Source organism: Myotis myotis, unplaced genomic scaffold (genome assembly GCF_014108235.1).
Source record: "Myotis myotis isolate mMyoMyo1 unplaced genomic scaffold, mMyoMyo1.p scaffold_m19_p_1, whole genome shotgun sequence".
Lineage (NCBI taxonomy): Eukaryota > Metazoa > Chordata > Mammalia > Chiroptera > Vespertilionidae > Myotis > Myotis myotis.
Window position 1 is genome coordinate 11343821 of NW_023416313.1, and position 23629 is coordinate 11367449.

At 40.5% G+C, this 23629-nt stretch overlaps 1 protein-coding gene across 4 annotated transcripts in view; it reads right to left on the bottom strand.

Moving 5' to 3' along the window:
• Positions 1-23629, bottom strand: part of KCNIP4 (potassium voltage-gated channel interacting protein 4) — a 953844-nt gene that overhangs the window by 184660 nt on the left and 745555 nt on the right. The gene's annotated exons all lie outside the window — the stretch shown is intronic.

Below are 23629 nucleotides of genomic sequence, written 5' to 3' on the forward strand. Positions count from 1 at the left end.
ATTCCTTCAATGAATCTATACACATATGTTAAATGTCTACTATATGTTAAAAATATGAGACCCCTCAATCCCATGCAATTCAATGGGCTCCACCTTGAAAATATCACCTCTCTCTGCCTAATTCTCACTACTGCTCATCTGAACTTCCTGGTTTCACTCTCATACCCCCATGGTCTGTTTTGTTTTTGCACAGCATTAGTCTTTATATTGATCTTCAATTCATTTATATTAATCCTTATAGATGAAAGAGTGCATTTTTCATATAACTTCCCTGCTTCTAGGTTTCCAGTAGTTGTCTATTCCATTGGGGATAACAGTCAAACTCTTCACCAAGTATTGGCCTCTCTCTGATCTTAACTAAAATCAATTTCATCCTCTAACCCCCCCAATGCCCCCCCAAATCACAGTTCTCTCCTCACATGATCTTTCAGTTCTTTAAATAAACCAAGATTATCCTGCCTAAACCCACTGTGCTTCTTGATTCTTCCATGTGGAAGTCTCTTTCCCTCAAAGCTGTTTCCTTCTTATGTCTGACTTACTCTCATCACTCTGTTCTAGGCTCAAATGCTGCCCTCAAAGAGGGCTTCCTTGGTCACCCATTCAGAAATATTCTGTCTCCTATCACCACCGCCCATTAATCTGTCAAATTGCTGTTTTATTCTCTTCATAAGACTCACTCCTCTCCCTGAACTTATTTTTCTTTGTATATTTGTTATTTTATTCACTTCCTATTCTTTCCACTTGCATATAACACTTCTGTAAGGCCCATTATGAATCTTATTTGTCATATAATCTCAGCACCTAGAAGAGTGCTAGGCAATTAGAGGCTTTTTATAACTATTTGTTGAATGAATGAATGAATGGCATATGACAAGGCTTTATTTCTCTTGTGCAGGCATTTGAAATTATATGAATTGGCCCAGCAATGATCATAATCAGAGATTACTAGGTAACTTCAACTTCTAGTACAGTGGGCTTGAGAGAGAAATCATCAGACTGGGAATTGGGGGAAGGGCAGATAATGAAGAGGCACAAGTATCTATAAGAGAGTTGAATATAGAGGATCTAATAAATGTTTCTGGACAGTGGAGTGACATGATCATAGCAGTGTCCTGTTTGCTTCCTCTGGTCATAATAAGAGCAAAAGCACAAGGAAAGACAAAGGAAAGAGACCACAGACAGGAAGACCAGTGAGTCGGCTGCTGCAGCAGTTTTAGCCAGAGGTCGTGTCAGGGGGCAGAAAGGGACGGGCACAGACAGTGGCAAAGATGCAGAGGCGAACCTGGCAGGAGAGTGTAAAGCAGAGATCGAGGACAGGAGGCATTCAAAGCAATCTGAGTTGATTGTGAAATCTGAGGCTTGATTTGTCAACATTTTACTGTCTCTGATTAATGAAAAAATTAAAAAAGGTGGTAGGACTGTATTGAAAGGGTGAAAGGATAACTAATGAATTTGATGAAAGAACTGAGTAACCAAGATGTCGGAAGGGCCAGAAAGAAAGCTGCTCTGAGTGGCCCACATAGGAGTGTGAGGACCTCTGCTTGAGAGGGCTGCCCTTGAGGTAGCTCCTCTCCAAGCACTCTTGACCATGACATCTATCTATCTGCAAAGTTCAACTTCAAAAATGCATTACTGCTTGGCCGGCCCACCTTGAGTCAGGCAAATACTCCTGTTATATCAACCAGCTATAGTCAGGAGGCAGGTCACACAAAGAGTATTACAGAGTCACTTAATGGTCTGTGGTCTTCTTAGGAGAAAGGAAACTCTTGAGGGTCCAGACAGCCACTCCAGGACACCCCTGGATGAAATTGGAAGTAGGAACATGTAGGGAGGTGCAAGTAACTGAACTTTTTATAGAGCTGTTTTTGAGTAACACAATCAGGGAATCCACAAAGATGCTTAGTTCATGACTTGGAAATTATAAAGTTAGACCTTGGATGAGAGGCCAGAGCTAGCGATACAAATATTGGATTTATCTATATAAAGTGATAGCTGAAGTGATGAAGTGAGTGAAATATTCAGGGAAGAGAATATTCAGAGAGAGAAACGGAGCAAGGAATTCTAGGAGTAAGAGGAGATAAGTGTGCCAGAGCAAGCGTGATGAGAGATCTAAGGAGACCTTGGAGTGAATTAAGAGAAGAAAGGGCTACAAGGAGAGGATTACCATTGTGTTAAATGTAGAAACCCAGAAATTCTCCAAATTAACCCTAGCGCCAATTAGTTTGGGGCTATTGAAAGTACACATGGGAGCATATGTGTGTGTATTATGGGGCGCGGTTGTAGTTTTTGCATATATGTCTAGAAGACTAGAGTGCAGGGGTGGAAGGGGAAAGGGAATGCTTGAAGAGATTTTCAACTGTGATTCTATGCTTTTCCATTCAATCCAAGACAAATCTACAAGTATCACTGATTGTCCAGTATGTGCCCAAATTGGGGCACATATGTACAGGTGAGCTAGCTCCTGCTCTCTTGGAGCCTACAGTCCAATGGAGAACGCAGAGACGTAAGCAGGCAGTTATTAATTATTGCAGTGAAACCAGTGCTGGTTCATCATGTGGGCTCATTAGATGGATGGCTATTTAACTCACACTTGAATCTGTACAGGTTTGCTAGGGAAAAAAATCATCTAAGCTGAGAAATTAGGCTTGAGCAGGGTGAGGCAAAGATGGGGAGAATATATCATTGGAAGAGAGAACAGTAAGTTCAACATCTGAAACATGGCCAAGAGCTCAGTGCCCTGAGGAGAAAGGGACAGGAACAGCATAGAGTGAATGGATTGAATGCCCAAATATTGTGTTTCAAGATATGAGGCATTTAAGGTAAATAGGACCCAGATGACGCAGGCTCTTTGAACATGCTACAGGAGTTTGTTTAATCTTGAGAGGACTGGGGAACCAAGCAAGGATGTAAATAGAACCACAAGAGCATCAAACGTGTTCTTTCGAAAGATCAGTTATTACTGTGTAGAGAATTGATTGGGAGGTGAGTGTGGCTGAACTACAGGGAAAGAGACCAATTGAGAGGCTGTTCCAGAAATCCAAGTGAGAGAGAAATTAGGAACGTGGCCAATAGCTACAGACATTTGGAAGGATGTGAGCGATACAGAGGTAATGGAATCTCCAGACACTTGGAACTGATTAACATGAAAGCTAGAGAGGGAAAGAATCTGGATGATGTTCGAGCTTCCAAAAAACAAACAAACAAAACCATGTATCCTCTTAAATTGAAACTTGAGATTATTTGTGAAATTAGTTATCTTGTAAGAGACTAACAAATCGCCGCATGTTCTATAGGTTCGCAACAAGAAGCACCAAGTTAAGTGACGGCACAATACACTAGTCAGAGATAAGGTGGAAACACAAGGCACATCACAAGGTGGAATCTGCTAGAATGGGTGATTTAATCTCCCCAGAACATTCATCTCTACCTTCAGAACACCGTCATTAGTAAGGAAATGCAGTAAAACAGAGCTGAGTATCAGTGGCGTGTAACATCTGTTTACAGCAACGTAAAATCAAATGCTTTTGCTCAGCAGACTCTCCCCACCTCCACCTGGCGCAGAATGGCAAGTTCTCCAGGCAGGAATACGCCATCTATCCTGCAATGCCAAGTGGGAGGCGCTCTTGTTACCATATAAATCATAGCAAATCCATTCAGCTCTTCCTTGAGGAATAACCAGCATTTGATCAATTCTCAACACATCACTACCACATCTCTAATCCAAGCCACCATTTCTCCTTCCTGAATTCTGCCTCTTAAGCCATCTCCCAGCTTCTGCCCTTGCCTTCCCATTTTCTATTCTATAGAAAATACAGCCAGAATAAACCTTTTCAAACATTGGCCCAATCAGGTGATTTCCCTGCTTAAAATTTGCCAGCAGCTCTCATTTTCCCAAAAATAAAAAGTAAAAACCCATTTACAATGGGATTTTAAGTCGGGTAGTATAAGTTTCTGATCTCAGCTCTCATTACTCTCTGCTTACTCACTCGCTCTAGCCACAGCAGTCTGTCTTCTCAATGTGCCTTGATCATCCCAGGCTTGCTTCTGCCACAGGGCCTTTGCACTTGTGATTTCCTCTACCCGGATCAGTCTTTACCTAGATTTCCACGTGGTTCACTCCTGTGACAATGTCAGTGTTTTATTATTATGTCCTTATTGAGCCTGAAAGGCTGCCTTACCCAAAATTACCTTCTTCTACTCCTAATTCTCCCTTACCTCTTTTAAATCTTTTTTTTTTATTCTTCTTAGCAATTACAACTATCCTAGAGTGTATATATTTTCTTCATTTATCTTGTTTTCCCCACTTGCCTCCAAATGCCTTTGGCAGGATTTTTGTCACCTCATTTACTATCCTCAGCCCTGAGGTGACAAACATTCTCATTCCTAAGCACACATGGTTTTCTCTTTAATTAACACTAATAAATATATACATCACCCTTAAATATTTTGTATTTAAATGTAACACAATGTAAATAGATACAAAAAATTCTAGCTGTCCTCTAGGAGAAAACACTATAAAATTGTTTCATAAATTGCTTATGAGGAAATTAAAAATGTAACAAAGAATTAAAGCTCAAAAACAGTGTGAGTGATTAAAACAAAAGTAATTAGTCTGCATTTCAAGGTAGGTGGGTCCTTAAATAAAGAACCCTTAACTTTTTTTTTTTATTCCGAGATTGATTAGGATATATACATTTTGGTTTGAATGGGGAGAGCAGAATTGCTCTGCATAATTAAGGACAATGGGATTTTGAAAATAAATGTAAATGATTAAAAATTTTTATCCCATTAGTTTACATCCAATATTACTTTGTATTTGTTCCAGGTGTGCAACATAGTAGTTAGACAATCATATATTTTACAAAATGTCCCCCCTGATATTTCCAGTACCCACCCGGCACCATGCACAGTTATTAAAATATTATTGACTCTATTCCCTGTGCTGTACTTTACATCCTGCGACTATTTTGTAACTACCAATCTGTACTTCTCAATCCCTTCACTTCTTTCACCAGGGAAAACCATGTGTGTTGAAGTGAAGAGATTGAAGTCAGAGAATTCATGCTCCTTAATAATCAACAACAGACATTTACTGCGTATCTACTTCATTCAAGATATGGCAGCAGCAAGTCTTCACATACTATCTCGTTGAACTGTTGCAAGGACTCTGTGAGTTGTATATTATCAGCTCTTAGCAGAAAAGGTAACAGAGGTTTAAAGTACTTTTATGTTTTGCACATAATTTGTTGACACTGGAATCAAACCTAATCTGCCACAACACCTCTTTCTCCAAGAAATACAGTATTTCAGAGAGGTTTGTTCTTTGAACCATCCTTGCCTTCTAGCCACAAGATGAAGATATTTGTCATAGGAAATTATTTTACACACATTAATTTGGTTTCTAGGTAAGTACATTAAAACCTTCTGTATTCCATCATGCAGATCAAAGAGCGTGATTGTTTCTATGGGAATATGAGCCAGGAGTGCTAAGCTGCCTACTTAACAAATGAACATTGAGAACATAATTCAGCTCCTTCTTCTCGGAGGAGATAAATTGGTGGCAAGGATCAATTCCTCAATGCATTTCCTGTGTCATCTTTCCAGCTAGCATTTGGTTGTGCTGTATTTTCTCCCACCACCGAAGCACAAAAGCTGCACAGAAGTAAATGAGGAGCCCAGAGCCAATTTCTCACCCCAGACACTGCAGATTTCAATGTACATCTGCAAGCTCCAAATACGACTATAAACACGCCAGCCAAAACAAACTGCAATTTTTATAAAATCAATCTGGGGAGTATATTTTCCTGAAACCTAATGCTCATTGTCTAAGAGTGTGGTAGGAAAATGTAAGAATGGAAGGAGAGCTCATACTCCATTCATGGATAGTGGGTGTCCCATATGAAACTTGATAGGGATAATCAAGCCTTATGGCCTCATCTTTCTCTCTCTGTCACTTCCTGAGAGTGAGATGTATAAGAAAGCCAGGAACTGCTCCTAGCCAATTCAGAACAGAGCTGTGCGTCACAGGACTACTCAAGGTACAGCTTCGGCATTACCTGGGAGCGTATTAAAAAAGCCAATTCTTGGGCATACCTCCGATACGCTAAGTCAGAATCTCTGGGGTGGGGTGCAGTGACCGGTGCTATATCTGGGTGACTGTGATGCAAGCTAAAGTTTGAGAAGCACAAACTATGGGTAGGGATTAAACTTTGATCCAGAGAATGGGATTCAAGTCCCTGTAGTATCACTTGCTAGAGAATTATATTTAGATAAATCTTTTCACTTCTCTGGATTTTGTGTCCCTTATGTGTAAAAGAGTTGCATTATCCTGAGTTGCTTCTGAACCTAACATTAGAGCATTTTGTGGTTACTTGATGCTGATATAAATGTCCCCCACATAATGAAATATTTAAGGACCATTACCTGACTGATCACTGTCTCCTAGCTAGTGTGATGGTGATGGTGATGATGATGATGATGGTGATGATAACTGAGCACTTCCTGTGTGCCAAGCGCTTTCCAGGAGTTTGACATGTGCTTGGCCTATTGCTGTTCTCTAATAGTAATTATTTTGAATTTAGTACTGAGGAAAACTAGGCAGGTTATGTAAATTATTCAATATCATACACAAAATGAGTTCTGAATTTGAATCCAGATTTGACTTCAAAAATCCATGCTCCCTCACCTCTGCTAAGGTCTGTCTTCCCAGACCTGGCCTCTTTCATCAAGGGAAAGAAAAACTAAAACTAAAACAAAGCAAACAAAACAAACACCCCTGCTGTCCACAAGGTGGGGCTAGGCTGACCCAATGGTTTGCTTCATTCTCTTAAGTATGTAAAGCAGTTACTTTGAACACTTTAACACATATATCGACTTGACTTCGTATAAAAGCCACTTTACCTTAAGAGTGATCAATAAACAAGGCTTGTAGTTGTGCTAAGTGCTGACTTATTGACAACTCTGAGATGCTTTGTCCCTGGTGAAAAAACAATGCAGGAACTGGAAGCTGGAGAGAACTTTGGAAAGCTGCTAGCTTAAGAAAGTCATTATAGGCACAAGAAGATTTAGAACAATGACTTGTCCAAGGTCACATAGCTGGTTAGTAGCAGGGATGGGATCAGAATGTACCTTACTGCCCACTTGAGTTGGTGCTCTTGCCAATATTGTTTTATTACATCAAACTGAATATTCCTTTTGTGGGAGCAGTTATGTATCCATACATCCATGGTCAAGGAAAATTTATAAGAAAGATGTGGTGTAACAGTCTTCAAAGATAAGCAAGAATTACTCAAGCTAATAAAGTCAGGATAATAATTCTGGGCAGAGACAACAGCCTAAGAAAAGGTATGGAGTTCTGGAACCAAATGCTATGTTGGGGGGACAATCAGAAAATTAGTACTAAAAAGTAAAAAGTGCAGTCCTGGCCAGTGTGGTTCAGTTGGTTGGGTGTTGTTCCATCCTGTGCACTGAGGGATTGCGAGTTCAATTCCTCGTCAGGGCACCTGCCTGGGTTGAGGGCTCGATCCCTGGTGGGGGGGCGTGCAGGAGGCAGCCAATTAATGTTCTGCTCTCACATTGATGTTTCCCTTTCTCTCTCCCTCTCCCTTCTTCTCTCCCTAAAAATCAACACAATATTTTTTTAAAAAGTCAAAAGTGCAAATCAGAAAGCAGTTGGAAATAGAGTGGCCAGCTCATGGAAGGCTGAGTATGTCATTCCAAGGCACTGGAAATTCATAAAGAGCTGTAAAGAATTTAGGCAGGAGGATGACAAGGTCAGAGTTTCCTCTGGCTACAGTGTGGAGTATGAAACATCAATTTAAGGGGTGGGGAAAAAAGGGGAGGTAGGGAAATCCAAGCCTGAAGATAGTGAGGCCAATTATACTTAGAATATTCCTGACAAAAGAAGGTAAAGCCTGTTCTAGGTCAATTTTACTAGAATAAAGTAGAGAGGGAAAAGTAAAATATTTTTGAGAGGTCAAATGACCAGGACTTAGTGATTGATTGAATAAGAAAAGGGTATAAGGGTAACTCCCCAATGTCTAGCTCAGGTAACTGATGGAGAGTGATCAATCAGGAAGAACAAGGAGGAATACATCTGGCCATGTGGAAATAGTAAACCTAGTATTGAGGTCCTGATCATCATTGCAGAAACATCCTGGAGAGACAGTCAACACATTCGGCCTATAGCCCAAAATATTCTAATGTAGGAGGCTGCCCAAGGCAAGAGGGTAGCAGGGTCAAGCTGAGAGTCCAGGAGAACACAACAGAAGAGGAGGAGCCTCAACAATTGTTATGAAGTGAAAACAGAGAAGTTGGAAAAGGAGAGGGAAGGTCTTAGGTCAAAAAGAAAAAAGAAAATAGTGAGTGATAATTAGCTGTAAATGCATAGAGTCCCACTGAAGTAGAAACTAATTTCATTTTTGCAATGTGGGTGTAATTGGCTCGGAAGGGGAGGCAGTATGCATAGGAATCTCAAATATAGAAGAAGTGAGAACAGGAGTGTTTCTTACTTTAAGGGTTTAAAACATGTTAAAGAAGGGAGGGGACATGGGCATGGAGTGATTTAAGCATAACACATAAGCATAGTGAAGATCCAGAAGAGAAAAATAACTTAAAGTTGAGAGAGATGGACCGATTGATGGCACATCTCTGGAAGTAAAGCGATCAACACAATGTCATTGGCTCTGGCTTAGAAAAATCTTATATACTGATGTAAATAACAAAGGTTTAGACCTTTTCCTATTCAATATGTTACATTTGTGGGAGTCGATTCTATATTACAGCTGTAGGTTCCTTGTAAAACACCAGAGGTTCCCAGATTATAATGTGAGCTGCAGAGCAGAAGTCCAGAAAGACTTAATGAGTTTCCTCTGACACCATCTGGTCTCATGGAGTGCCTCATTCATGTACAGGGACAAAACAGCCACATGTTTTCTGTGATTGGCAAGCTCTCTAGCCATACAGGTATGGCAGATAAACCTAACCAATAATCCTTGGACTCTTTCCACTTATTCCAAAACAAACATTATATATATATATATATATATATATATATATATATATATATATATATATATATATTATATATATTTATATAAAGTTTTTTAATATATAACTTGTCTGAGAGCTCAGACCAAATAGGCTCCCAAATTATGCTGAACAGTGGGACAAGTTTGATGAATTTCGGTATGAATATGGTTTGACACAACTTTATTTGAAAATGGAGTGATCAAATTTGAGGGAGTGGATATCTAGCATTCTTGCATGGCTTGACTGTAGAGTGAATTTGGACTCAGTGAAAGAGAGAGAACAGATCCTTGCCAAGTGCCTCAGATACCTTCTTATTTAATCAGAGCAGCCAACCTGTCAGGAAAATATTACCCAATTATTGTGAATAATTATTGTCAATTAGTGTGATTCCAAAACATACTATTTCCCCTGACAATTTAATTTTTCTGAAATTTATATTCAACTTTTGATTGATCTGCTCATTTAATAGAATTTTCCCTCCTTAAAAGTGGTTATGTCAAGAGGATAGCAATAAAGAGCCTTGGAATGGAGGAAACTGGGGCATAGAGAGGTTATGTATCTTGCTCAGGAATACAAAATGGAATTAATATGAAAGCTGGGCAAGACAAATATTTATTTACCATCTCCTAAGTTGATGCAGACGCTATTCTAGGTCCAGTGTGTAAGAAGTGATAGGACAGAGAAGAGTGTCATGTGCCCTCAAGAAGTTTGCATTCCATAACCAATGGTCCAGACACTAGGGGGGTGAGGGTATGTGCTGGGGGGTTGGGGGGGTAGGGGGAGCCGGGGAGAGGTCAATGGGGGAAAAAGGAGACATATGTAATATTATATATAATAATTTAAACAATAAATAATTTTTTAAAAAACAAGAAGTTTGCATTCCAGCCCGGCCAGTGTGGGACAGTGGTTGAGCATTGACCCATGAACCAGGAGGTCACCATTTGATTCCTGGTCACAGCTAGATTCAGGGCACATGCCCGAATTGCGGGCTCAATCCCCAGTGTGGGGCATGCAGGAGACAACTGATGGATGATTCTCTCTTATCATTGATGTTTCTATCTTTCTTTCCCTCTCCCTTCCTCTCTCTGAAATCAATAAAAACATTTTCTTTTTTAAAAAAGAAGCTTGCATTCCAGAGGAGAGAGATGGACACTAAAGTAAACAAGAAGATAAAGGAAATTTAGATGCTCTATAAATGCCAAAAAGAACATTAAGTAGGGCTAGGTGATAGAGACTGCTTTGGGAGTTGCTTTTTGCAGGTCTTTCAGGAAGTAACCCATGAAGGAAGAGCAACTGCAAAGGCCCTAAGACAGATGGTAGCTCGCTCTTGACCAACTTTCAAATCAGATACTCCCTATAGTGAGCCATATGTGTCTCCCTTCAAGGGCCCATAATCTCATGGTGGGAACATATATGTCAAGTGATAAATGATTATGGCATATCAAGAGCTATGAGGGAGATGCAGTGATGATTCTACAGAACCATGGGAAAATTGCAGTGTGCTGTGGACAGAATCAGTGTACCAGGGAAGGGGACAGAGTTTGAGCTGGGTCTCCAAGGAGAAGGAATTTGCCTGGGATATGGGGCAGGTTGTGGGTGGGTATGTGCTGTGCCTGGGAAGGATAGCATGCGAAAATTCATGGAGGTGTGGAGGAGCACAGCATATTCAGTATATCGTCGTGGCTGAGCTAAACGAGGGTCCAGAATGGGGAGAAGCAGGGGATAGAGCAACAAAAGGCAGCACCTGGAAGTGATTGAGCTTGGCAAGGCCTCACAACAAATTCTCTGTTTTTGAGGACAATGTCACTGCAAATGTTCCAAGTGAATTTCCCGGCAGTGACTGTCTGGCTTTCCAAGCTATCTTGATGTCTGTGGTTCTCAGCCCTGGTTGCCCATTAGAATCACCAGAGGGTTTTATAATAAATATAAATTTAAAAAAATTAAATCCCACCATGGCTGGTGTGACTCAGTTGGTTGAGCATCATCCCATGCACTGAAAGATTGCTGGTTCGATTCCCGGTCAGGGCACATGCCTGGGTTGCAGGCTTGATCCTGATAGAGGTTTCAAAGGAGGTAGCTGATGAATGTTTTGCTTTCACATCAATATCTCTCTCTCTCCCTTTCTCTCTCTAAAAATCAATAAGTATATTTAAAAAAAATTAAGTCCCTGGACAATTAAAATCAAAAGAGCTGGGAGTTGAGTTTAGTAGTAGTTTTCTACCACTAAAAGCAGCCAGTGTTGAGACTCATTCTTTCCAGAAGAATCAGCAGGGAAAGAGTTCTCCTGAAGGCAGAGCCCCTCCAGGGAAGAAGCTATCCCCCAAATGACCAGGAGCTGCCAAGGACTGATCCTTGGACTGGCAGTATCTATCTTCCTGGGTTTAGCAAAAGTCATTTTGAAAGTAAAGCAAATGAGAGAAATGTAATCATTATGCAACCAGGCTCTGAAATCTAATGAAGAGATCTGAACTTGACTGTACCCCAAACGCTCCTCAGTAATTATCTCAGAAGAAAACAATGGTGCCAAAGGGAGGCCTGGATTCTGAAAGGTCCCAAGCTACCTCCTGGCTTTGCTTTTCCATAATGACACCTGAGGCACGTGTGTTTGTTCTGTAAACCTTAGTTAAAGAAAGTTAGCCTCCAAGACACCAGGGCTTTGGCAGAGAACAGTTAGTTTAATTGGAGCGTATCTGTTTTTGTTCCTAATGAGTCTCCAATTTCATAGCCTGCCCCTAGTTTGAAATAAAATGTCCCCCCTGCCTGGGATGATTAAAAACCTGTTTAAGCCTACAATATATGGTAGCTGCTGAAATGTTTCCACTAAACAACACTGCTCAGAACTGAAGCCTGCAGGCAGGATGAGAATAGAGAAAAACTTGCTCACTGGAACTTTAAGAAAAAAATCACATCCAACTATCCATGTTATATTTTGTTAAGAAAATAACCTTAGAATTGCATTTACTTCTCCAAGTTTGCTACAGTACTCCTTCCTACCCCCCTCCCTTAACACCTTTTTTTTGTTTTCCAGGAGTTTTCTCATTTGCAGATGGTGATGAACAATTTTAGGGGTCCATAACATTAAGTCTTCTCAGATTTTCTAGCTGAAATTAGGCTGTCTATCCTGATTGCCAGAGAGCTGCTCTATGCTAGAAAACATCTTTGCTAAAAATAAACCTCTTATTGACAAAACTACTAGTATTGGGTCAGAATAAATGCAATTTCATCTAGTAACTACGGGCATTTTTCTCTGGGAAATTGTGAGGTGCCAATCACTAGGTGTTTCTTTAAGAGAAACATTGAAATAACATAAATCCAAGCACCTTTGTTCTCAGACTTATACATCCCTTTCACCTTCCTCCAGAGTTTGGGATCTGAGGAGTTCAGCTGTCTGCCTTGTATATTCCGCAAACTATCTAACTAGTGCATCAGAAAAAAAAATGTTCACAAATAATAAAGGAGCAGATGTTTCCTGAATCACAATAATTAAACAGAGTAAGCTAATTTGCCCATTGATCTGTGGTTCTTAACCTTTTGAAAGATCCGATTAAAGGTGTGAAATTTGTTAGAAAAGGCAAACACACATGCCCTGTTACACCATAAACATATGCAGTGGGCTCCATGATGTGTACACACAATGCCTGGCTTAGTGAATGGCACATGGTTGATACTCAATAAATATTTTTTCACTGAGTGAATGCATAAATGAGTGAATGGAATTTCACGGTAAGTTTGGATGGCCATGAAGGCTGCTTTCTTCAGAGCCTCCAGCATCAATGTGAACCATTATGAAATTGAATTCTCCCAATTTCTTCTAGCTCTGGAGATGTTTTTTCCCTTTCTGTGTTAAGGGTCAACCATTTCCTTCCTCCCCACACAACTTATATCCAGAGAGGGCAAGCATGTTTGATTAAGATTCCATGTAGAGAATTATAATTGCTTCCAGCCTCTCTCTCTCAGAGAGATTACTCTAGATTTATAAATATATATATATATATATTGATTTCAGAGAGGAAGGGAAAGGGAGAGAGAGATAGAAACATCATTGGTGAGAGAGACTCATTGATTGGCTGTCTCCTTCACACCCCACACTAGGAATCAAGCCCAAAACCGGGGCATATGCCCTGACCGGGAATCCAATCGTGACCTTCTGGTTCACAGGTTGTGGCTCAACACTAAGCCACCATAGGTTGATGCTCAACCACTGAACCATACTGGCCAGGCTACTCTAGATGGTTTTAATGAAATATTTGGTTGTTCCTCAACTCCTCTGTAACACAGTTAATTATCATCTCTTGATTTTCTCCCACATATCTATTGTAATGCACTTTAACTTATCTTCTTTCTTAGGAGACATCATCTGTCCCCTCTGTTTCCAAGTTCCAAGGTCATCTTAGTCCATATTCTGCAAAGGCAGCTATAGAACACTGCCTCAGGTTCCTCCCTGTGGCTGCCCTGGGCTGCCCGCTCTGAGCCTCTCCAGACATGTGCTCTGAAAAGATGCTTCCACAGGGTCTATTTACAAGAACATATTCTGTCCACTCCCCCATCCACTCAACTATCCTGTGTCTAAGCCATTTAAAAAATCTTGTTTGTCTATATCTTAGTCTGCTGGGGCTGCCATAACAAAATTCAAAGACTGGTTTGTTTAAGAAACAGAGATTTATTTTTCATAGTAGACTGAGAAGTTCAAAATCAAGGTGCTGGCTTATCTGGCTCCTGGTGAGAGCTCTCTTCCTGGCTTACAGATGGCTAACCTCTCACTTTGTGCTCACACAGCCTTTTATCAGTATGTTCAGGCAGAGAGAGGTAGAACAAGCTCTTCTTTTCTTTATAAAGCCACTAATCCCATCATAAGGGCCCACCCTCATGACCTAATCATAATTACCTCCAAAGGCACAATCTCCAAATACTAGTACCTCACATTGGGATTAGGATGAAACATGTGAATTTTAGAGGGACACAAACATTCAGTCCACAACACCTACTGACTAGAGAGAGAAACAGGATTCAAAGAAGAGGAAACAGAAATTCTTTTGAGAGCCTCTTGTTCACCAGATACATCTCTTGCATGCTTTATTACCTCCTACCACTATGGGGTAGCCATGTAGACTCCTATTTTAGAGTGAGGACTCAGAGGGTCAGAGAGGTTAAGTCACTTGTGCATGGTCATATAGTTAGGAAACAGTGACCCAGGGACACTCACCTACGTCTCACTGCACTACCCTCTCATGGCTGCAAACACTGTTGGAAGATTGAATGTGTTAGTCTTACTGATGGGGACCTTTAAATAACACCAACATCTAGACCCCACCCCCATTATAAAGATTCATCCAGCTCTTATTCATGGGGCCTCAGAGGTGGTCAGGAACTTCATGATGAAGCTGAACATCTCTTTTCCAGCCACTGGCTGCCAGAAACTCATTGAAGTGGATGATGAGCGTGAACTTGGTACCTTTTATGAGAAGTGTATGGCCACAGAGGTTGCTGCTGAAGCTCTGGGTGAAGAATGGAAGGGTTGTGTGGTATGAATCGGTGGTGGCAATGACACACAAGGGTTTCCCCATGCAGGAGGATGTCTTCACCCAGAGCCTTGTACGCGTGCTACTGAGTAAGGGACATTCCAAGGAGGACTGAGAAACAAAGTGCCAATCTGTTGGGGTTGCAGTGTAAATGCCGATTTCAGTATTCTCAACTTGGTCATTGTAACAAAAGGGGAGAAAGATATTCCTGGTCTCAGTGATACTACTGTGCCTCATACTACCTGGGACCCCAAAGATCCAGCAGAATCCACAAACTTTTCGCTCTCTCTAAAGAAATGATGTCCGCTAATATGGCGTGAAAAATCCCCTCAATAAAGAAGGTAAGAAACTTTAGATTCAGCATCTTGTCTTGCTACTTCACCTGTTGCTCTGAAGAAACAATGTGCTAAGAAAAATATGGAAGGGGCCACAGAATATGCTAAACTTTTGGCTAAGAGAATGAAGGAGGCCACATAAAAAACTCCAGGAACAGTTGTGAAAAAAACTCATAGACTGTCTTCTCTGAGAGTTTCTTCCTCTAAGTCTGAGTCCAGTCAAAAATGAGATTTTTCTAAGAGTAACAAATAAAAAAGAACATATATTGAGGAAAAAAAAAAAAGATTCATCTAGACTGGGGATAAGGCCACTTCCACAGATAGGGGATTCTGACTTGTGACCTGTTTGGAAACCACTGCATCTCAACTCACTGCCTTCCCGAGATTAATAAATACAGAGGTTGCCTTTCAAGTGACAATGATCTCTGATGTGCTAAAACAGGAAAACATCATTTCAGGGCTCATCTGTGGCTTCTTAGGAAGTAACGAGCATATACCAATTGTCGACTTTGTCTGAGAGGGGTAATTATATTCACATACCTACTGCTTCTTAGACATTGATATGTCACTTATTAAGGACAGAAGGTCTTGACGATATTAGAAGACAGAGGAGACACACACACTGACATCACTCCCAACAACAGCCACAAAAAAGCACCAGGTATTTTCTTTGATTCCTTCTGATAAGAACACATCCACACATTTTTCCTTCCCCTGGTCACTAAAATAATATTAGATGTTACCATAAAGTCATGGGTTTTGATTTTAAGCTAAAAATAACAAAGGGACAAAAAAAAAAAACACCTTTGAGGTGATGAATATGTTTATTACTTTGATTGTGATGATGGCAATATAAGTGTATACAAATGCCCAAATTCACCAAATTGTATACATTAATTATGTACAGTTTTTAAAATACCAATTACACCTCCATAGAGCTGGAAATATTTGAAAAGCAGCATTTAAACATCTAAATGAAATTTGGGGCCTTCCCAAGAAGCACTCTGGGGAGCCGGCACTGAGTTTAATGGTGCTACTGAAGCTCCAGCGCTTGTTGAATTCCCCAGGCGAAATGCCTGCAGAGTTTGTGACACATTCTTTTGAATGTCTGCTGGAAAAATCCCTGACCTTTACATGATGGATTTGAGTTTTGGAAATAACAAAATTGTATTTGGAGACAAGTTCTACAGTCAAGTCAAGTGAGCAAAACTAACAAGAATGCCTTCACTACGGTCTGGCAAAACTTGTTTCAAGATCAATTAGAATATAAAATTTTCCAACTGATTTTTAGCAATAATAGCATAGTATATTAAGGTCATAGATTAAGGTGAAAAAATTTTAGGATGAGATATATTTGAAAATGTAAGTTACTATTTTTTTTCAAGGTTGTTTTTCTTGTATAGTTGGGTTTTTGCTTGAAATGAGATCAATTTCAGTTGATATTAGGTAATTTCATGCTACCAGGTCAAGGATTAATGGAACAAAACAGTTTCTTTCTTTATCTTTTTTCATTACAATTTTTTTTCCAGTTACAGTTGACAGTCAATATTACACTAGGTTCAGGTATATAGCATAGTGGTTAGATATTTATATAACTTACAAAGTGAATACCTCAATAAGTCTTGCACCCACCTAATACCACATAAAGTTATTATAACACTAGAGGCCCAGTGCATGAAATTTGTGCACAGGAAGGGTGTCCCTCAGCCCAGCCTGCACCCTGTGGAATCAGGCCTAAACCGGCAGTTGGACATCCCTCTCACAATTTGGGACTGCTGGCTCCTAACCACTCACCTGCCTACCTGCCTGATTGCCCCTAACCACTTCTGCCTGCCAGCCTGGTCGCCCCTTAACTGCTCTCCTGCAGGCCTGATTGACACCTAACTGCGCCCCTGCTGGCCTGATCACTCCCAACTGCCCTCTCCTGACAGCCTGGTTGCCCCCAACTGCCCTCCCCTGCTGGCCTGATCACCCACAACTGCCCTCCCCTCTCGGCCATCTTGTGGCGGTCATCTTGTGGCAGCCATCTTATGATGACGTTGCTTGAGGGCGTCAGCAAGGGGGTAACACCACCTAGGCTTTTATTATATAGGATTATGACTATATCCCTTAATCTGTAATTTACATCCCTGTGATCATTTTGTAACTTCCAATTTGTAATTCCTAATTCCTTTACATTTTCTACCTGCTCTCCTCTGACAATCATCAGTTTGTTCTCTATGAGTCTGTTTCTGTTTTGCTATTTAAATTTATTTTGTTTTATAGATTCCACATATAAGTGAAATCATATGGTATTTTTCTTTCTCTGTTTGAGTTATTCCACTTAACATAATACCCTCTAGGTTCATTTATGTTGTTATAAATTGTAAAATATCATTATTTTTTTGGCCAAGTAATATTCCATTGTATATATGTATCAATCTTCTTTATCCATTTGTCTTTATTGGAGCACTTAACCCATTTAATTTTAAAGTAATTATTCATAGGTATGCACTTATTGCCACTGTATTAATTGTTTTCTGATTGTTTTTGTAGTTCTTCTCTGTTCCTTTCTTATTCTCTTGCTTTCTTGTATGTTGAGGACTTTCTGTAGTGCCGTGTTTGGATTCCTTTCACTTTATTTTTTGTATAGCTCTTGTAGATTTTTGGTTTTGGTTACCATGTGCTTCATATGCACAAAGCTATGTTTATAGCAGTGTATTTTAAGTTGATGGTTGTTTAAGTTCAAACATTCTAAAATACCTACCATTTTTACTCATCCCTTCCATGTTTATGTTTTTGTCATTATGTCTTACTTCTTTTGCGTGTATGTGTATTCCTGAATTTACTATTGTAAATATGATCTTCTTACTTTTTCCTTTTAACCTTTATACTAGCTTTAGTGTTGGTCGATCCACTGCTTTTATTATGTGTTTGCCTTTGTCAGTGAGAATTATTTTCTTATTCATATTTTTATTTATTTTTTATTTTTCTTCTTAAAGAGGTCTCTTTAACATTGTTGTAAAACTGGAAACCAAACAGTTTCAAAGGTTACTTTAGGTTGCATCATCCCCTTCCAAGATCTACCTTTCATAAAATATAATCTGCACGTATACCTCATTTGTTCTACTAAATGTCTCCAGATACTGTAGCAACAAGATAAGCATAGTAAGGAAATAGTTGGACAAAATATAAATAATAATGTTGATAATAATTAGGGGAAACAAGAGAGAGGAAGTAAAATGCATTCACTTAAAAAGAACCTGAAAATAATTGGCATGTTTGCCTTTTGTGAAAGTCACTAAGCCAGCATCATGATCCGTCCTCATTAACATTACAAGTGCTGCTTCTACCATATTCACTTTCCGGTTGCAATACAGACCTGTTTGCATTCTGTGTGACTGATGAACTCAAGGCTTCATACAATCTTGGTTTCTGAAACATCTTCTCATCACTGAGTCACAAGCTGCCATTGTTCTGAAAATCTTGTAAGGGTCTAGGATACTTGGACAAGGTTATTATTTCTCTTAGCACTTTTTCATCTTCTTGTGTGCGATATTATTTATAGCCAACCTTGGAAAAAAAACAACTTTGCATACTTACATTGCACCTGCTTCTGCACTATAGATGACTGTTTGTGATTTAGACTTATAGAAAATGTTCACCAGATCTCTGGGCATGCATGTGCTTAATGAATAATTTATGTCTTAGTTTCCAACTAGAAAAACACATTTTTAATGAAACTCTCTTTCTCACTTTGTCTCCATGTCAACAAGAATTAAGTCTCTTTGATATTGGTTGTACAGGTGAATCTCCCAACTTTGGCCTCAAAGAAGCATAACCAAACCCATTAAAATTCTATTCCTAGAGTGCCTTTGAAAAAGTCCCTTGCTGTCACACTATCCCCAGATTCAACAGATATCTTTTTGGATGTACTTAATGCTCCTGTTTATTTCTTTCAGAATCTAATTTTATCACTTAGCTTCTGTGGCACAGTCCAGACAAGCTGAATGAATTATCTCCTAACTAGTAAATTATTTTAAAAAGGCTCAAACTAGTTTCAAAATACTTTTGATGTTTGGAGTGTTTCAGAAGGAGGGAGGGAAAGAATGATAAACAGAAGCATGATAAGAATGTAATAAGCTAATCTGTCTAGGAGGTAACTATGGCACAACTGAATGGGGGGGCGGTTGTAGAAACAATATGTTTCTACGATAGTCTCACATTTCAATAGGACATGGGCTCATAGAGGGCAAAGATCAAGCCTTGTGGCATCTGGTGTACCCAGACCTAGCATTATTCTGGCATAGATATGGTAGGTGTTCAATAAATAGCTGTTGAATATAATATTATATATGCTTTTCTAGGGAGAAAAAAGAAGTTCAGGGTAAAGAATCTAATCGCTATACTCTCCAAAAACATATGTGCTTTTCATGTTCAGCATCTCATGCCATAGGAAATGTTCAAGGAGCACCTGGTGAACCAGATTAGTATTATAAAGTAGAGGGGCTTATGTATGACATAGGAAGTAGGACTAAATTATTTCTACCTTCCAGATTGAAAATGAATCAGTCTTCAAAAATACATCTGTCCTATATCCCGGAAGACCTTTCCTGACGGTGGAATAGTGACCAGCTTGAGGCCTGCCATGATGTTAACAGGCAATGACAACTAAATGTGCTGGCTTTTCTAGGTAACACATTTAACTTGAAACCCAATACTTTAATTCGAAGGGGTGACTCACTCTAAAGCTGTGAATTAAAGCAATTGAGGGGTAGAATATCATCATGGCCCAGGGCATGAACACAGAGGAAACTTCTCACTGGGGAGCTGGGAATGAAGTGAGATGAGCAATAATTGGATGCTTGCAGCCATTTAGTGAATTCAGGGTATAAGGTAAACTCCACCTAATTCTGGGCCAGAGCCAACAAGCAAGGGGTCTAAACACAGGATGTAGCACAAATATAGCAGAATTGGGACATACATCCCATTTCAACATCAGCAGGGCTAGGAGGAGGTAAATCTGAGATGATGTGACAGGCACTGGCATCAAATCCAGCCCTGGGGGGAAGGAGGAGGGAAGACTGCAGGAATTAGGTAAGGAGGTCAGGACTTTCAGGGAAGGAGAATGGAAACCAGAAGCCAGCTAGAGGGCTATTAACTACGCTGACCACATGCTGAAAACAGGGGGTCCAGCTTGATACTCATGAAGGTCCCTCAGGGCTACATTTCCTTCCATGAGCCACTGACCTCCAGACATCAGGCATGGGGTTGGCCAGCTCTTTGCAGTTTCCACTCAGTAGCAGAAAAGAAGTCCTGAAAATACCACGGGGCCTTTGAGCTCAGAATGAACAATGCCAGAGGCCACGGCAGCACTTGAAACAGTGGAGCTTTTCAGTAATCCCAACCCGTGCCTCCTAGGGGGCACCCTATTCCTTTCACACCTGAGGTGAACTTTCTAGGTAAGATGTCTGTCAGGTAAAGGGAAACATTGATAGGCTATTATAGTGAATATCAATGCCCATTTTGTGCCTAAAATTGGAGATTGGGTTTAGCACTTAAACAAAAATAACAGTGAGTGAGTCATCATTTTATATTCCTTAGCTCCTTGAGGTTGTCAAGCACTCATCAGATACTTAACAAGTATCTGGTGACTAAATACACTACATGCTTCAGAGATGGTATATATAAGATATGCCCTTATAAAAGCAAAGCCATTTCATAAAGTTAGGAAATTTGGAGGTATCGACAGATTCGTCTCTTGACCAAATTTATTCAGGGTCCCCTGAAGTTTTCAAGTAGGCCTCGAATTTGAACTTGTGTGTTCGCCTCTGCATTGTCCAAGAATTTAGCAAGAATTCTGCTAAGTTGGTTTAGCCAGAATCCCTCATTTGCCATATCTGATCACTCTCTGTATCTAATTGGATATAGAAACTGATAGCTAAGAGGCAAATGTGGCCTGAAGACATGTGTGTTTCCTTAGTGTGCTTTTAAAAATCAGAATAAACATGTCTTCAAGCAGAGCATGCCTCTCCAGCTTTCTATACATCCTCTTATACCCCTAGCACATGGTTGTGCTGTACGTGCCCAATACCTTAAAGGCTTCTGAGTTGGCAAACATTGAAGCTCAAACCACAGGCTCCAATGTGCTGCTTCTACTTCCTTGATTAATCTCAGAAGAACATACTGTCTATTGTATTCCCTAAATTAACTGCAATTATCTCTGCATATAGCCCTTTAGGAATGCTCCCACTCATCCAATATCCGTTAGTTCCTCCCGTCATTATCTAAGGCTGTTCCTCATGTATCAATTCACAAAGTAAAAAATAGAGCAACCTGCCAGGACTTTTTATCCACATGACTCTTGATTTGAAACATGGTGTGTTCCAGATGACAGTCCCTCTTCTGTCTGTCAGCAGGTAAATGCCCTCTGCACCCCAGATTAGCCAGACTGTTAATGTCTTGCCGGGAGCTGGTCCATCCTTGCTGTTTCAAGGGACCTGGCATATATGGCATACTGTTCTTAATATGTTTGCTCACCTTCTTGCCACTATGTGTTTTAACCAAGGTCACCTCTCTGAGAAAGGTTGTTTCCCCAGGTAGGGATTTTCCCCTGAAGTTAGGGAGGGAATAAAACCCCTTAACTAAGTGCCAGGCAGGTAATTAATCACTTTAACTACGAACAATCATGCTTAAGCTACATAATCTTTACTCCCTGGAATGGAGATAAGAAACGCCCTAACCTTTGAAATAGAGATTGATAGGATTGGAATCAACTGGTATAAATACAGATGTAAGAAGACAGAACCAAGAGAGATAGAACCTAGGCACAGAACCTACACAGAATGTTCTCTAGAGACAAAAGAACTTCGCTGGAGAGAACATGGCAAAAGATCCTGGACAGAAACTGGCCACAGAACCTAGAGACAGAACCTAGCGAGAGAACATGGCAAAAGATCCTGGACAGAAACTGGCCACAGAACCTAGCGAGAGAACCTGGCTGAAGAACCTAGAGACAGAACCTGGCTAGAGAACCTGGATAGAACATGGCAAGAGAACCTGACTAGAACCTGGTAACTGAACCTGGCTAGAGAACCTAGCAAGAGAACATGGACACAGAACCTGGTTGGAGATCCTGAACAGAACTTCGCTGGAGATCCAGACCAGAAGTTGGCTGGAGATCCTGGCTAGAGATCCTGGCTAGGCTGCTGATCAACTGAACGCTGTCTCCGTGTCATTCCTTCTTCGCCGACTCCGTCCACACCTTTGGGGACCCCTGGACCTGCTGGGGTTGGACCCCAGCAATGACTGACCCACCCAAAGGGCACATGATCTTCAGGCTGCACAATGTCTTTATCTAGATCAGTGGTTCTCAACCTTCCTAATGCCGTGACCCTTTAATACAGTTCCTCATGTTGTGGTGACCCCCAACCATAAAATTATTTTCGTTGCTACTTCATAACTGTAATTTTGCTACTGTTATGAATCATAATGTAAATATCTGATATGCAGGATGTATTTAGGTGACCCCTGTGAAAGGGTCGTTCGACTCCCAAAGGGGTCGTGACCCACAGGTTGAGAACCGCTGATCTAGATACTTGATGGCACTGCCATTCTATCATCCTTCAGATAGATGAACTTGCTTTTAAAAAAAGATTATTTCATGCCGGGAGCCGGTCCATGCTTGCTGTTTCAAGGGACCTGGCATATATGGAATACTGTTCTTAATATGTTTGCTCACCTTCTTGCCACTATGTGTTTTAACCAAGGTCTCTGAGAAAGGTTGTTTTCCCAGGTAGGGATTTTCCCCTGAAGTTAGGGAGGGAATAAAAACCTCTTAACTAAGTGCCAGGCGGGTAATTAATCACTTTAACTATGAACAATCATGCTTAAGCTACATAATCTTTACTCCCTGGAATGGAGATAAGAAACGCCCTAACCTTTGAAATAGAGATTGATAGGATTGGAATCAACTGGTATAAATACAGATGTAAGAAGACAGAACCAAGAGAGATAGAACCTAGGCACAGAACCTACACAGAACGTTCTCTAGAGACAAAAGAACTTCGCTGGAGAGAACATGGCAAAAGATCCTGGACAGAAACTGGCCTCAGAACCTAGAGACAGACCTAGCGAGAGAACATGGCAAAAGATCCTGGACTGAACCTGACTGTAGAACATGGCAAGAGAACCTGACTAGAACTTGGTGACTGAACCTGGCTGGAGAACCTGGACAGAACCTGCCTGGAGAACCTAGCGAGGGAACATGGCTACAGAACCTGGCTGGTGAACCTGGAGAACCTAGCAAGAGAACATGGACACAGAACCTGGTTGGAGATCCGAACCAGAACTTTGCTGGAGATCCAGACCAGAACTTGGCTGGAGATCCTGGCTAGAGATCCTGGCTAGGCTGCTGATCAACTGAACGCTGTCTCCGTGTCATTCCTTCTTCGCCGACTCCGTCTACGCCTTTGGGGACCCCTGGACCCGCTGGGGTTGGACCCCAGCAATTTCATATGCTGTATCCAAGAAAATTAAGCACTTTTCAAACTTTTAAAGCATTATTTTTATTACTAAGACTAGACAGTAACTGAAAATTGAAAACTATTATCATGATTCATCCCTCCAGATGGTTATGAAAAGATGAATTGCATATAGTCAATTAAAAATTAATAAAATGACTAGTATGATGGAGTAGCAACGCCAAGAAGATCTGGAAAAGAGTCCAACTTGTCTTTCTGAAGACTGAGTTATTTGAGTCTGTCA